Source organism: Meles meles, chromosome 1 (assembly GCF_922984935.1).
Source record: "Meles meles chromosome 1, mMelMel3.1 paternal haplotype, whole genome shotgun sequence".
Lineage (NCBI taxonomy): Eukaryota > Metazoa > Chordata > Mammalia > Carnivora > Mustelidae > Meles > Meles meles.
The window spans coordinates 109,998,739-110,014,901 of record NC_060066.1 but is presented as its reverse complement, the minus strand read 5'-3'; the positions used below and the strand labels follow the sequence as shown (position 1 = coordinate 110,014,901).

Genomic DNA, 16,163 nt, shown 5'->3' with positions numbered 1-16,163 from the left:
TAGCTCATTAATAAATTTTAGAAGTTGATAATGTTTGGGATTTTGGGGTTAGGTCAAATATGCTATTAAAATTAATTTTACCTTTGTTTTTTACCTTTCAAATAGAGTTAGAACATTTAGAATTACAAAGCAGCTCACATTTGTAACTTGCTTTACATTTCTATTGGATTGTACTGCCTTACCCATTCAGTTTAGTTTCAGTCTCCTGATGACCCAACAAAGTAAATATTTTTATTATTATTATCAACTTGATTTTTCAGATGAGGAGATTGAGGTTTTAAGGAAGTGAAACCTTGTCCAAAGCCGTGGAGCTAAATAAGTGACAAAGCTGAACCTGAACTGTTTGTTTCCAGGATGCGCACCTAAACACTCAGTTGAAATAATATTTTTAGAAGATTTATCTAGCTATGATTATTTTAATCTCTTACTTATAAATGTCACTTATAAGGTAGGCAAAATTTGTTTTTATCAAATGGACAATATGTGAAGCTTTCTGCCTTCTAAGAAATATTATAAACCAAAGGTGGGAAAATAGTACAAAAGTGAGGAATCATTTAGTGTTTTTTAAGATTTTTGTCATCCACATGTAATTAAGAATGAGATTTAAGACAGCATTGCTCTTTGAATAAAAATGGTTAACTTGGGGCGCCTGGGTGGCTCAGTGGGTTAGGCCGCTGCCTTCAGCTCAGGTCATGATCTCGGGGTCCTGGGATCGAGTCCCGCATCGGGCTCTTTGCTCAGCAGGGAGCCTGCTTCCCTCTCTCTCTCTCTGCCTGCCTCTCTGTCTACTTGTGATCTCTCTCTGTCAAATAAATAAATAAAATCTTTAAAAAAAAAATGGTTAACTTGATGATTAACTAGCTGCAGCTGTTAATTTCACCACTACCTAAGATGATGTCTGAGTGTTGGTAATAATATAATCCTAACAGAGTAAGTCAGTAACAATATAGAGAGTACAGGGGTTTTTTGTAGAGAGTACAGTTCAGGGCTTAGAAAACAGTTGGCATTTTGAATTTCTGTAAATAAATTCCAAGGTAGGAGGGAGCTGCTTCATATCATCAACAGGTACTTTATAGATTTCTACCTAAACAAGTAACACTAGAAACTTGGACCTTCTCCTGTAACCACGAGTCGGTTCCATCTCTGAATTATTTACAGAAAAATTAGGATCCTGTAACAGAATTTGCACTTCAAAGGAAGAGGGATCCAGAGGACATTTCTTGTTCACTTATGGACATTTCAGGATCGGTTTTGAAACTGTTGGAATCCTCAGTGTCTCTGTAGAGATGCTGGGAGAAGGGGGTTACTTTCCTGCGGAGACTAGAGTGTTAGCCACCATTGCAAGAGTCATGGTGGAGTGTACCACAGGTCACTGACAAGCATTTATTGAGTGCCAATTATGTGCAAAGTTTTGTGCAAGGTGCTAGAGAGATGAAGGCATGTTCTATATTTCTAAGGATTACAGTATCTAATGGGAAAATAGACATATAAATGAATAACTCTAATAAGATGCTTTTTTAAAAAAAAAAAAAAAGCTGGATTTGGGACACCTCAGTGGTTCAGTCGTTAAGTGTCTTCCTTCGGCTCAGGTCATGATCCCAGGGTCCTGGGATCGAGCCCGCAAGTGAGGCTCCCTGTTTCTCGAAGAGCCTACTCCTTCCTCTGCCTGCCACTCCCCTTGCTTGTGCTGTCTCTCTCTCTCTCTTTCTCTCTCTCTCTATTGCTCTGTCTCTGTCAAATAAATAAACAAAATCTTAAAAAAAAAAAATGGATTTAACCCAAGAGTCAAATCTAGGCCTGTCTCAGATCCAGTTTATTTGTGCATATGGAACATATATTTTTAAAATTAAAAATCACTTTCAAGGGCACCTGGGTGGCTCAGTGTGTTAAAGCCTCTGCCTTTGGCTCAGGTCATGATCTCAGGGTCCTGGGATTGAGCCCCGAATCGGGCTCTCTGCTCAGCAGGGAGCCTGCTTCCCTTCCTTTCTCTCTGCCTGCCTCTCTGCCTACCTGTGATCTCTCTCTGTCAAATGAATGAATAAAGTCATTTAAAAAATAAATAAATAAAAATAAAAATAAAAATCACTTTCATTGCGAAATCAATACATAATACTTGTAGGAAAAAAATTTTAATACAGCTGAGCAAAAAGCAGATAATAGAAATATCCACACTGCCCCCATCCCACCATGGGAAGTGTCAACATTCTGAAGTACATATAGCCTTTGAGACCTTCTTTATCAATGTGTACACATATATTTTTAAATAAAAGGGAATATGCTATACATATACTTTCAATAAAAATACTCAAATATATCATTTTTTATAGTGACTGCATAGCATTCTGTTGTCAGATTGTGCCCCAGTTTATTCAACTAGTTCTGGTTTTTGTTCATTCAACACTTATTGAGCACCTACTGTATTCCAGGAGCTATTGTAAGACTGGATTTACAGGGGTGAACAAAATTATTTGGTATTAATTGTCTATAATTTTTCATGCTTATAAGTAATGCTGTAATAAGCATTATTTTATGTACATCCTTACATACCTGCCCAGTTGTTCACTTGGGATAATAATAGTTGAATATATACTATATATGCTGGACACTCTGGTGACTCCCTTACATATATTTTCTCTTTTAATCGTGATCCAAGAATTAATATTGTGATTCCGTTTTTCAAATGAAGAAACCAGAACATGGAGAAATGAAGTAATTGGTCTTAGGTCATACAGCAAGGAAGTGCAAAGCTGGAATTCGAGTTCAAGTTTGTGTGATCCTAGATTCGTGCACTGCCAACAATGTTGAGATGAAATCACTGCCTCGGAGAACATAAACATTTTTTTTTAAGTAGGCTTTTCACCCAGCATGGAGCTTGAACTCACCACCCCAAGATCAAGAGTCGCAGAGCATAAACATTTTAAGATACTGAATTACTAATTTGCCAGCCGGAAAGGTTTTACCAGTTTAAACCTTTACTCCATACCCTTAAAACACTGAGGTCAGCTGCTCCTGATTCTTAAAAATCAACAATGTGGGCGTGTCTGGGTGGCTCAATCAGTTAAGGAGCTGCCTTCTCTTCAGGTCATGCTGCATTGGGCTCCCTGCTCAGCCGGGAGTCTGCTTCTCCCTCTGCCTCATGCTCGCTCTCTCTTTCTCTCAAATAAATAAATACAATCTTTTTTTTTTAAAATGATTAATGTGGGGGTGCCAGGGTGGCTCAGTGGGTTAAAGCCTCTGCCTTTGGCTCAGGTCATGATCCCAGGGTCCTGGGATCAAGCCCCACGTCAGGCTTTCTGCTCAGCAGGAAGCCTGCTTCCCTCTCTCTCTCTGCCTGCTTCTCCCACCTACTTGTGATCTCTGTCTGCCAAATAAATCAATAAATCTAAAAAAAAAAATGATTAATGTGTATAGAGAAGGTTGGGTTAAAAAAAAAAAGGAAAGAGTTTATTTCAACTCAGATACAGGGAAAGAATAAAGAAGCAGATAAACAGCGTGAAGCTGAGAGACCAGTAAATGAGAAAGACACAGAGGCAAGAGAATCAGAGGTAGATACTGTCTGGTCACAGAGCACCCCTCATCCCCTTCCCACATCCCTCCATCTCACCCCCAGCCCCATGCCATCTGGTACACCTTTCTCCTTTGCGTAAACTTGGATGAACAGTTTGTCTCTTATAGCCAGAATGTTGCATTTTAGGAAGATGTTCTTATCTCTTACAAGTTTATAGGATATGCCTTTTTGTGTAGTATGTAAGACCCAATACATACTTGCTTATTGGTTTCGGGCTTTGTTGGGTGAAACAATAAAAGGTTGGAAATAGAAGGAAAGTTCAACATTGCTAACTCTATAGAGTGACACAAAAGTGAGTTGTTTTCTTCCTATATTATCTACATTTCTATGTTTTTTATAATAGAAAATACTAAATTGTTCAGCAGATTTTTAAAAGTCAACAATTAGATGTCATTGGGATTATTAGGTACTAAAGTAGTTGGTTATCCTCGGCACAGCCCCAAATTTTCATTCCCCCACCCAAGCTGTATTACCTTCCAGAGCAGAAAGACACATCTGTCAGGACACCTGTTCTTTCACTGGGATTATCATTAGAGTCTGTGGGCTGAATAGGACCTATGATTTACAGATCACCTTTTGGTACCATTTGGTCTTTTATTTTTTTAATATCTTTTTTTAAATTTAAATTTAATTAACATATATTATTAGTTTCAGAGGTAGAGTTCAGTGATTCATCAGTTGCGTGTAACACCCAGTGCTCATTACATCACGTGCCCTCCTTCATGTCTATCACCCCATTACCCCATCCCCCTACCCACTGCCCCTCCAGCAACCCTGTGTTTCCTATGATTAAGAGTCTCTTATAGTTTCTCTTCTTCTCTTATTTCATCTTGTTTTATTCTTTCCTCTCTTCCCCTATGATCCTCTATCTTGTTTCTTAACTTTCATATATGAGTGAAATCATATGATAATTGCCTTTCTCTGACTGACTGACTTCACTTAGCATAATACCCTCTAGTTCTATCCACGTTGTTGTAAATGGCAAGATTTCATTTTTGATGGCTGAATAATATTCCATTGTGCATATATACTACATCTTCTTTATCCATTCATCTGTCGAAGGACAGCTGGGCTCTTTCTGTATTTTGGCTATTGTGGACATTGCTGCCGTATTGGCAAAGAAGTCGAACTTTCACACTTGCAGATGACATGATACCCTTTGGTCTTTTTTTGTTTTGTTTTGTTTAAAGATTTCATTTACTTGTTTGACAGAGAAAGCATGCACAACTAGGGGGAGCAGCAGGCAGAGGGAGACGGAGAAGCAGCTCCCCACTCAGAGAGGAGCGCCCCCAATGTGGGGCTCGATCTCAGGACCCTGGGACCATGACCTGAGCTGAAGGCAGGTGCTTAAAGACTGCGCCACCCAGGCATCACCCACTTTGGTCTTTTAAAAGGCAGTATAGCATAGAAGTTAAGAGCATGGGTTCCAGTACCAGATTACCTTTTTAAAATCTCACTTTGCCATGTATCCACTTATATAACTTTACCCAAACTACTTAACCTTTTTCACCCCTCAGTTTCTCAGCTATAAAAGGGAGGTCATAATAGCTCTCTCATATCATTGTTGTGACAACTGGATAATAGAATATATAGAAAATGCTTGGAAGAGAATCTGGCACAGGGTAAGCACTCTGTTACTGGCTGACGCTGCTACTGTTACAATTCTTCTATCTGGGGGACACAAAGCAAAAGGGACTTGAGATATGATTCATCATCACCCCCTCTGTCATGACCTTTATCTCCAAATCACTTGTTTTGAAAACCTTGACTTCAACATAATTCAAGAGCAGAATTACATTATTATCCCAAGTAGGAATATACTGGAGGAGTGATGACATTTACTAGGAAGGTAGCCCTGATGCCAGATGACCTTTGTGGTCGATGAGGACAAATATTTTTAGTAGCCCAAGTTCCATTTGTGCTCACTTCCAGTGTTGCCTTTGAGGCTGCCGGAGTCAGCACCTCTGTAATTCATAGGCGTGCAGAGTCTTGCAGCCATGCTTGCTACCAGTAGGTTCTTTGGGGCTTCATTTCTTGTGTTTTTTTGGTGGCCACCATTCTACTATCGCTGTGGTGGCTCTGATGGATTGATGTGGTCTTGAGTGTTCCGCATGGTGGGAAAATACATCTCTAGCTCTTTTTGTTTTCAGATGATTACCCCTTTTGGACCTCTCTGTAAGTAATATTACAGGCAGTCCTGTCCTTGAGGAGTGCATCTTTTCCCCTGTGGACGAAAAGGGTAATCCTTTCTCCTCACACGACACCCCAGTGAGTGATACACGTACAATGCCAGATACATCATGCAGAATCCCATTGGTTGCTTTTTTGTCCTATTTCTTCTCAGTGGGAGAAGAAATAAAGCCAAGGGCTCCTTTTCATTTATATTCTTTTGTTTTGCATTTTGTTGTGTTTTGTTTTTATAAGTCAGGTGTCCAGTACTAAGGTGGGAACTGGGAAGGAGTAGCTACACTGTTTAATAGGCAGTTAATATTGTTTGTAAGACAGTGTCATCGAATAAAGTAACCTCTGTGGAATTGCTTATAATCAAGGAAATATTTTCTGTCTTAATTCAGTGTTTCCTAAAGTCTGTCCTAGAGAAACTGTGTTCGGTATTTATTGGGTATTCATAGGTATTACCTTTAAAAAGGGTTCTATAGCCAACTAAATTTAGAAAATACTGCGTCCTTCTCTTGGAAAGTCACAGCTCACATGAGTATGTTGAAGATTCTGAGACATTCCAGAGTAAAGAACCCCATTCAGTGTTTTTTTCCCTTTATTGTATTTTAACATAGTTTTTTATATTTATAAATAAATATATGTAACATACAAGTTAGAGAGCATAATAATATAATGAACACCCTGGAATCCTTCACCAAACCCAAGAACAAGAAAATTGCCAATAACATGGATCTGCTTGTATTCCTCTCCAGTGATACCCCTTACCTCTCTACAGCAGGTAAGCACCATGCTACATTTTGTATTTAGTTCCCTTGCTTTGGTGGGAGATTTTTATCACTTATAAAATTAAGTGATAAAATTTTTTTCTATAGAAATAAAATATTCCTATATGATTCTAAACAATGCATTATTTAGCTTTGCTTATTATTTTTTTTACTCAACATTGCTTCTAAGATTCACCTGTATTGTACCATGTAACCTTTGTTCACTCATTTTTCAGTGCTGTGGAACATTTTACTGTGTGAACATACCACCATTTACTTCTCCGTTCACCTGTCCATCTACATTTGAGTTGTTGGCTTTTTGTTTAGTTTAGCCTTGTCTTCTTTACTATTATTGTTTCTATCAAAGAGTAGCAAGAAGAAATGTGAGCCAAGGATATTGACAGATTGGTATGATTATATTGTTTAGGAGCAAGAGGAGAAATATTTATTGAGTAGCTGCTTTATACAAGACATTATTCAAGTCAGGGTCTATAATACAAAGAAAATAAGATGTCCTTATCTTTGATGATTGTGTGGTCCTGTGGAGGGAAATCAAAAAATTTTTTATTTCTCAAATCAGGACGTAATTAGTCTCAGGGACACAAAAAGGCACAAAATAAACATGACGCATCTTTTGGAGAGTCCATTTTCTTATAATCTGGGGAGATGGTCAGAGGTTGAATTAAATAATTCAACTGATTAGTACTTGAAAATATGTTTACATTAAATTTAAAGGTCCTTTTATGAAAAATAACAAAATTTGTATGGAGTTTTAACAAAATACCAGGCCTCAAAGAAAGGGGTAAGGTCATAAAACAATTTGGACTGTACCCTGGAGGCTAATAAATTCAGGGGCCCCTGGCTGGCTCAGCTGGCAGAGCACGTGGCTCTTGATCTCAGGATCATGAGTTCAAGCCTCACATTGGACATGGAGCCTATTTAAAAAATAATAACAAATTCATTCTCTTCTGTTGTTAGGGGTTTTCAGGTACAAAAATTTGAGAAGTGTTACTGGGTATTTACCCCAAAGATACAAATGCAGTGATCCGAAGGGGCACCTGCACCCAGTGTTTATAGCAGCAAGGTCCACAATAGCCAAACTATGGAAAGAGTCTAGATGTCCATCAGCAGATGAATGGATAAAGAAGATGTGGTATACACACACATACACACACACAGTGGAATATTGCTCAGCCATCAAAAAAAGGAAATCTTGCCATTTATAATGATGTGGTTAGAACTAGAGGGTGCTAAGGGTGCTTATGCTAAGGAAAATAAGTCAGAGGAAGACAAGATCTCACTCATGTGGAATTTAAAAAACAAAACAGATATCATAGGGGAAGAGAGGGAAGAATAAAGCAAGATGAAATCAGAGACAAACCATAAGAAAGTCTCAACTCTAGGAAACAAACAGGGTTGCTGGAGGGGAGGAGGGTGGAGAACTAGGGTAACTGGGTGGTGGGCATTAAGGAAGACACCTGATGTAATGAGCACTGGGTATTATATACAACTGATGAATCACTGACCTCTACCTCTGAAACTAATAATACATTATATGTTAATTAATTGAATTTAAATATTTTTTTATTTTGAGAAGTGTTAATGCATGTAACTTAAATAAAATATGTCCTAAATAAGAAATAATTCAGGCAAAGTAATTGGGAAATACTTCACAGAGGAGACAGCATTTGAGCTAGAGCTTAAGGAATAAGTTGGATTTCCATAGGAAGAGAAGTCAGGGCTGAGGAACAGCAAAATTGAGGACAGGAACGTTAAAAAAAAAAAAAAGAGGAACAGCACATTTGCAGAATAAGGAGGATTTCTTTGTGGGTAAATCATATATACAGTGAAGAGCTGTGTATAAGATTCCTACTGTTTCAGACGTCCGTGCTGAATGCCAATGGTTTTCCTTGCTCCTGATAAAATTGCTGTCGGATATTTAGGAAATGTTTAGCATGACAGGTGACATTTAAGATGAGGTCTTAAGGGGCACCTGGGTGGCTCAGTGGGTTAAAGCCTCTGCCTTTCACTCAGGTCATGATCCCAGGGTCCTGGGATCGAGCCCCGCATCGGGCTGTCTGCTTGGCAGGGAGCCTGCTTCCTCCTCTCTCTCTCTCTGCCTGCCTCTCTCCCTACTTGTGATCTCTATCTGTCAAATAAATAAAATAAAATCTTTAAAAAAAAAAAAGATGAGGTCTTAACTTTTTAAAAAAAAATAGGAACCTGGGGTGCCTGGGTGGCTCAGTCAGTTAAGCATCTGTCTTTAGCTCAGGTCATGATCCTGAAGCCCCAGGATCATGTCCTGCCTCCAGCTCCCTGCTCAGTGAGAAGTCTGCTTCTCCCTCTCCCTCTGCCACTCCCCCTGCTTGTGCTCTCTCATTCATGTGCGCTCTCTCTCTCTCAAATACATAAAATAAAATAAAATGGAAATATGAATCTGATTCAGGTGTTCACTCAGCAAACTCTAAATTTAGCATCTATTTTTTATTACGGATACACAGATCAGAAAGATATTACTCAAGATGTACATTAACTTGGGGCGCCTGGGTGGCTCAGTGGGTTAAAGCCTCTGCCTTCGGCTCAGGTCATGATCCCAGGGTCCTGGGATCGAGCCCCGCATCAGGCTCTCTGCTCAGTGGGGAACCTGCTTCATCCTCTCTCTCTCAACCTGCCTCTCCACCTACTTGTGATCTCTCTCTCTGTGTCAAATAAATAAAATCTTTTTTTTAAAATGTACATTAACTGGTAAGTGAAGCCATTAGAAAAGAACTCCCCAAGCTCTCACTGCCACTTCCCGCTCTGCCATCTGTCCCATCTGCTGGGACCAGTGTTCCTAGCCTAGCTCAGCCCCCCACCTAGGCACCAGGTCTCATCCCTCACCTACTCCAGGATATCACTCTACACTGACTCCTCTTTCCTCAGTTTTTCCCACGCTAGTGGATCATTCATAGAAGCATAGAAACATACTGACTGCCCCCACCCCCCCGCCCCCGCCTTTAAAAACCCTCTACTAGCCTCCTATCTCTTTCCAGGTTCTGTATCATTTCTGTGTTCTCTTTCGTAGCCAAAAGTCTTGAAGAACGGTTTCTAATCATTATCTCTGATTCCTCTCCTTACATATTCTCTTGAACCCACATAGTCTTTTAAGTCTCAATCTGCTCAGGCTCTCACCCCCATCACTCTCCAGAATATTCTTACTGTGGCCCCCAGAGACCTCCACATGGCTAAACCCAGAGTTAACTTTTAGCACCCATTTTACTTGACCTGTCAGTAACATTTGATCAGTCTCTTCCCTTGGAAATACCTTTATCTCTTAGTTTCCAGAAACAATAGTCTCCTGGTCTTCCTGCCTCACTGGCTGTTCCTTCTCTGTCACTTTGGTTCATTTCGCCTATCTTTGGAATCCCTGGAACTCTGTCCTTAGACCACCTCTCTTCTCTATCTATACCCACTTCCTTGGCAATCTCTTCTAGGCTCATGGCTTTCAAATCTGTCTGCTACTGATTCCTAAATTTATATCTCTCATCCAGAGCTTTTCAGCCTCAGCACTGTTCGTGTTTGGGACCAGATAAGTCTTTGTTGTGGTAAACTGTGCTGTGCTTTGTGGGACGTTCAGCAACGTCCCTGGTGTCTAGGCAGTGGGTGCCAGTGGCATTCCACCAGTTACAGCAACCAGAAATGTACCCAGGCCCTGCCAGATGTTCCCTGGGGATAAAATCACATCTCTCTTGCACCTCTCCCCATTAAGAACCACGGTTTCTAGTCTGAACTTCTCCCCCAAACTCCAGATTTGTATATTCAGCTGTCTACTTGACACTTCTGTTTGAATGTCTAATTATCCATATTTAACATGATCAAGACCAGGCTTCTGATACATCTTTCTAAACACGATCCTCCCTCAGACTTTGCATCTTAGTTCATTGCGTATCCATCTTTCTAGCTGCTTAGGCCAAAAACCTTGGTGTTTCTTGACTCCCCTCTTTCTCTCACACCTACATCATGATTCATCAGAAAATCTTAACGATCCTTTCCTTCAAAATACGTCTAGAATCTGAAACCCTCTAACCACTGCTGTCCTGGTCCAGAACACCACCATTTCCCACATGGATTGTTAAAACTGCCTCACCTTTGACCCTACAGTCTCATCTCTGCACCGAAGCCTCCGGGGGTACCTGTCTTACTCAAAAGTAAAAATCAGAAGCCTTACAGTAAGCTACCAGGCCTCATGTGATCTCATCTTCATGCTCTCCTCCATCCCCTTCCTTAACATCTGTGGTCTTATCTCTTACTACCCCATACCTTCACTCCAGCCACACTAGCCTCCTCTCTGTTCCCTGAACACACCAGGCCTCAGTCCCTTTGCACTTGCCCTTCCCCCAGATAGCTTCCCTTGCTCCATTCAGGTCTTGGCTCAGATGTCAATTTCTCAGTGAGGCCTTCCTTGACCTCAGTGAGGCCTTCCTTGACCGCAAAATCTCACACCACCACCACCACCTCCAACTCTCTTTGCATAGCACTTTCTTCATCTCATGTGCTATAGAGAGGCAGTGCCACGTCATGCTTAGGAAAACAAACTCTGAAGCCAGATTACCTCGGTTTGTATCTTGACTCTGTCACTTTCAAGATGTAAGACCTTGGCCCTTGGCTTCTCTGAGCCTCACTTCCTTTGTAAAGTGGGATAGTTTTATCTCATGAGAACCTCACATACAGTGATATGAGCTCACCATTATTATTACTGGTGTGTTGTTATTGCATTTTACTTATTAATTTCATTTATCTTCCCCTTCTTTCATTGGAATATAAATCCCATGAGGGAAGAATTTTTATTTTTATTAATTTTTTTTTTTACTTTGCTTTTTGCTGTATTCACAGCTTCTAGAACAGGGCCTGGTACATAGTACAAAGTTAATAAATATGTGTTAATCAAATTGTTACCTCTGGAAAGAGCAATGAGGAGAAGAAAGATCCAGGAGACTTGAGCTCTATGTGTACTATTTAAAACTTTTGCCAGAACAATGCATTCATGTATTACTTGTATCCTCAAAAAGCTTGTAGACTTAATGTGAAAAAAAGACATGTAGACAAAGGAATTCCTAGAGGATTGCTAAAGTAAGAGTTGAGTTGTAACAGATGCACAGTTCAGATAAGGTACCAAGGGGTGGGGCCGCCTTCCTGGCGAGGGAATAGTATGTACAAAAGCAAAGAGGTATGAGACACAGTAGCAACTCTGACAGCTGGAAGCAGTGGAAATTGAGAGGACTTGTCGGTGTTCTGGGCTATTAAACGTTCCATTGTATCCTTCTCTCTCACCCACTCCTATCTTCCAGCATCTCCAGCTAAGTGTTTGGCTGTAATTAGAAAATTTTTACTCCATTAAGGCAAATACTTGGGTTTGGTTTTTTTTTTTTTTTTTTTTTTTTTTCTCATTTTTTCCAGAAGGTCTTTTTCTGGTTTCCTGCTTCCTATAAATTCCATTAATTTTGTTTCATTATACCACTTCACATTTGACTCTAGCTTTCTTTGGTGTCCTTGGTTTTTTTATTAAGAAACTCACATATAGGGCACCTGGGTGGCTCAGTTGGGTAAGTGACTGCCTTCAGCTCAGGTCATGATCCCAGGGTCCTGGGATTGAGTCCCACATTGGGTACCCTGCTCAGCAGGGAGTCTGTTTCTCCCTCTGACCCTCTCCCTTCTCATGCTCGCTCTCTCTCTCTCTCTCATTCTCTCTCTCAAATAAATAAAATCTTAAAAAAAAAAACCCACATATAACTTCTATCTATGGAGTATAGTGGAAAAAAAGAGGAAGATATAGATGATAGATCAATTGTCTAATTATATAGCTTTGTTTAGGAGCACAGTTGTTGAACTCAATTACTTTAGTAATTAAAACCTAAAATCCTTTAAGTGTTAATCCCTAGTTCCTTACCAAAGACTGAAAAGTGAAAAACCTCTTTTTTGAATACATGATGTAAGAGTTTTTGAGATTGACTTTTTTTTTTTTAAGATTTATTTATATATTTGAGAGAGAGCGTACAGGGACATGGGTTCAAGTTGGGGGAGGGGGAGAGGGAGGGGAAGAGAGTCTCAAACAGACTACCCCGCTGAGCACAGGGCCAGACCGAGATCAGTCTTGTGACCCATGAGATCATGACCTGAGCAAAAATCATGAGTCAGTTGCTTCAGCTACTGAGCCACCCAGACGCCCCTTGAGGTTGACTTTTAAAAATCAGGACTTTGGGGGCATCTGGGTGGCTCAGTTGGTGAAGTGACAGACTCTCGATTTTGGCTCTGGTCATCATCTCAGGGTTGTGAGATCGATCCCCACCTCAGGCTCCGGAGTGGGCACCTACTTAAGATTCTCTCCCTTTCCTTCTGCTTCTCCCTACCTCTAAATAAATAAAATAAAATCAGGGCTTTTTTCTGCCCACCTTGCTTCTCTCCATAAAGTTGGAAATGATGACACCACAACCAAGACAAACAGTAGCATTAATCCCCTCCGTTAGCTCCTGGTACCATGTTCGTTTATATGCTGTCTCACATTGAGTTGTGATTATGTATCTATCCCTAAGAGTCCTTTAAAGGTAGGAATTGGGGAAGGGAGGGAAAACTGAATGGGAAGAAATCAGAGAGGGAGACAAACTGTGAGAGACTCTTGACTCTGGGAAACAAACGGAGGGTTGTGGAAGGGGAGGGGGAGGGGGGATGGGATAACTGGATGATGGGCATGAAGGAGGGCATGTGATGTGATGAGCACTGGGTGTTATATGCAATTAATGAATCAGTGAACACTACATAAAAAACTAGTGATGCACTATATGTTGGCTAATTGAATTTAAAATAAATAAATAAATCTCAATATGCCCCCCCCCAAAAAGCTAAAAAACAAAAATCATTCTTCTGCTGTTGTGTTTTTAAACATAGTCTAAATTTGGGGTATAGATACCAATATGTTCCTCGCCCATAATTTTTAAAGCATTCTGCAGTGACTCATCAAAGTCCTCAAATAGATACTTTTTAAAAAGTCACAATGGCCCTCAGAAACAAAATCAGACTTGGCAAATATAAATAGTATTTTCTCTTTGCCATCAAGAATGCGGGGTCTTGTTGACACACAGAGGAGGATCTTGAAGTATAATTTCAGTGAAGTTACTTCTTTTCTTTGCACTGGTTGCAGAGTCTGAAGTGAAGCAGAAATCACCTGGTAAATTCCCGTAGGGCTTCCCAGCACATTTGTTACTGTAAGTCACCAGTCGGAGACTTCTTTGTGTTCTCTCTCAAGAAAGCAATGCTCCGTCATTCCCTGATACTTGTTTTCTGCCCTTGAAGTGTCTCCAATCCAACTGGCCAAAAACCGGGCCACACAGAAGTGCCTGGATTTCAGTAGGGAAATAAATAAATTTCACTCCTACTCCTTTCCCTCTACTTCATCATCTTTTTTTCTTTTGCAAAGAAGTTTGGAATTTAAGTCCTCTAAGTCCAGAATCTACCAGATCTAAAAGTGTGAAACAATAGTAATGATAAGGTACCTGGTCATCCCTCCAGCCCTCTGCTACAGACCTGTCTCCCCAGAGTGACATTTACTGCACTGCCCCCAGACTCCTGTATCAAAGCGAAGGCTCTCTGGCCAACATGTAGCTATTTAAGATTTTATTTATTTATTTGAGAGAGAGAGAGAGAGAGTGTGTGAGCAAGCAGGAGGGGGAGAGAATCTGAAGCAGACTCCAAGCTGAGCACAGAGCCCAACTCAGGGCTCAATCCCACGACCACGAGGTCATGACCTGAGCTGAAACCAAGAGTTGGATGCTTAATGGTAGCTATTTTAATGAGTTCATTTATTTAGGATGCCATTATTGGGGCCCTACTAGATATCAGCCTATGTGCTAAGCCCTGGAGATCCAAGCTGAAGTCCTAGACCTGCCATAAGCAGCTCACAGCCTAGTGCAGTGGACAGTAACAGGGAGAGGACCTGAGGAGTAAGAACACAGAGCTAAAATGCTGGAACAACAAAGAGAGTTGCAGGGATGGGAGGGATCCTACCAGCCTGAAGGAGTTTGAGAAGGCTTCACAGAAAAGGTGACTTTGAATCCTTGCCTTAAAGGATAAAAAGGATTTCGTCAGACAGAGAAGGGGTGTCTGTCATTTCAGACACAGGACTTAAGAGCACAGCATACAGCGGGGAAAGCTTAGGAGGTGTTTGGGGGAGAGCAAGTGGCTGGGCGCTGCTGGGCGACCTGGTGGGAAGTGGAGCCAGACGAGCGAGCAGCAGCGTGCATGGTACCCAAGGCACAGGTTCCAAAGCCTGAGCTTGAAGCCCAGCTGAGCCACTTCCTGGCTGCAGTGAACTTGGCAAGTCACTTCACCCCTATAGCTTGGTTCCATCATCTTTCAAATGAGGATAATAGCATCTTGTTCACACATACTTATACACATACACATGTGGCTTAATACAGTTATCAGGAACAAAATAAATACAAGTGTTAGTTAATTATGAGGATACATTATGAAGGGCCTTGAATTTTAATCTGTACAGTATTCCATAAGCAAAAGTAAGGTTTTCAAGCTGACGAGGTGAAAGTACACAATAGGATACCATCTGTGTTTTAGAAAATCAATTCTGGTGCCACTTTGCAGAGTCCCCCAGCTAAGGAGACTAGAGGCACTAAGGAGGAGACTAGAGGCACAGTCCATGTTCTAAGGCCATTTTAAGAGTCAAACAAGAGGTGTTGATGTAACACGGTTTTCAGGTAATTCGGCAGCCTTGCCCTTAAAAATTCTGGGTCCCCAGCAATTGCACTACTGGGTATTTACCCTAAAGATACAAACATAGTGATCCGAAGGGGCACGTGTACCCGAATGTTTATAGCAGCAATGTCTACAATAGCCAGACTATGGAAAGAACCTAGATGTCCATCAACAGATGAATGGATCAAGAAGATGTGGTATATATACACAATGGAATACTATGCAGCCATCAAAAGAAATGAAATCTTGCCATTTGCGACGACGTGGATGGAACTAGAGCGTATCATGCTTAGTGAAATAAGTCAATCGGAGAAAGACAACTATCATATGATCTCCCTGATATGAGGACATGGAGAAGCAACATGGGGGGGTAGGGGGATAGGAGAAGAATCAATGAAACAAGATGGGATTGGGAGGGAGACAAACCATAAATGACTCTTAATCTCACAAAACAAACTGGGGGTTGCTGGGGGGAGGTGGGATTGGGAGAGGGGGAGCGGGCTATGGACATTGGGGAGGGGAGGCGAACCATAAGAGACTATGGACTCTGAAAAACAACCTGAGGGTTTTGAAGGGTCAGGGGTGGGAGGTTGGGGGAACAGGTGGTGGGTGATGGGGAGGGCACGTTTTGCATGGAGCACTGGGTGTTGTGCAAAAAGAATGAATACTGTTACGCTGAAAAAATTAATAAAAAGGAAAAAAAAAAATTCTGGGTCCCAGGGCACCTGGGGGGCTCAGTTGGTGAAGTGTCTGACTTTTTTTTTTTTTCCTTCAAGATTTTATTTATTTGAAAGAGACAGTGAAAGAGGGAATACAAGCAGGGGGAGTGGGAGAGAGAAGCAGGCTTCCCACAGAGCAGGGAGCCTGATGCAGGACTTGATCCTAGGACCCTGGGATCATGACCTGAGCCA

General features: G+C 41.0%; 1 protein-coding gene across 1 annotated transcript in view; it reads left to right on the top strand.

The window, feature by feature from the left end:
- Positions 1–16,163, top strand: part of VPS45 (vacuolar protein sorting 45 homolog) — a 70,902-nt gene that overhangs the window by 53,352 nt on the left and 1,387 nt on the right. The window lies entirely within an intron of this gene.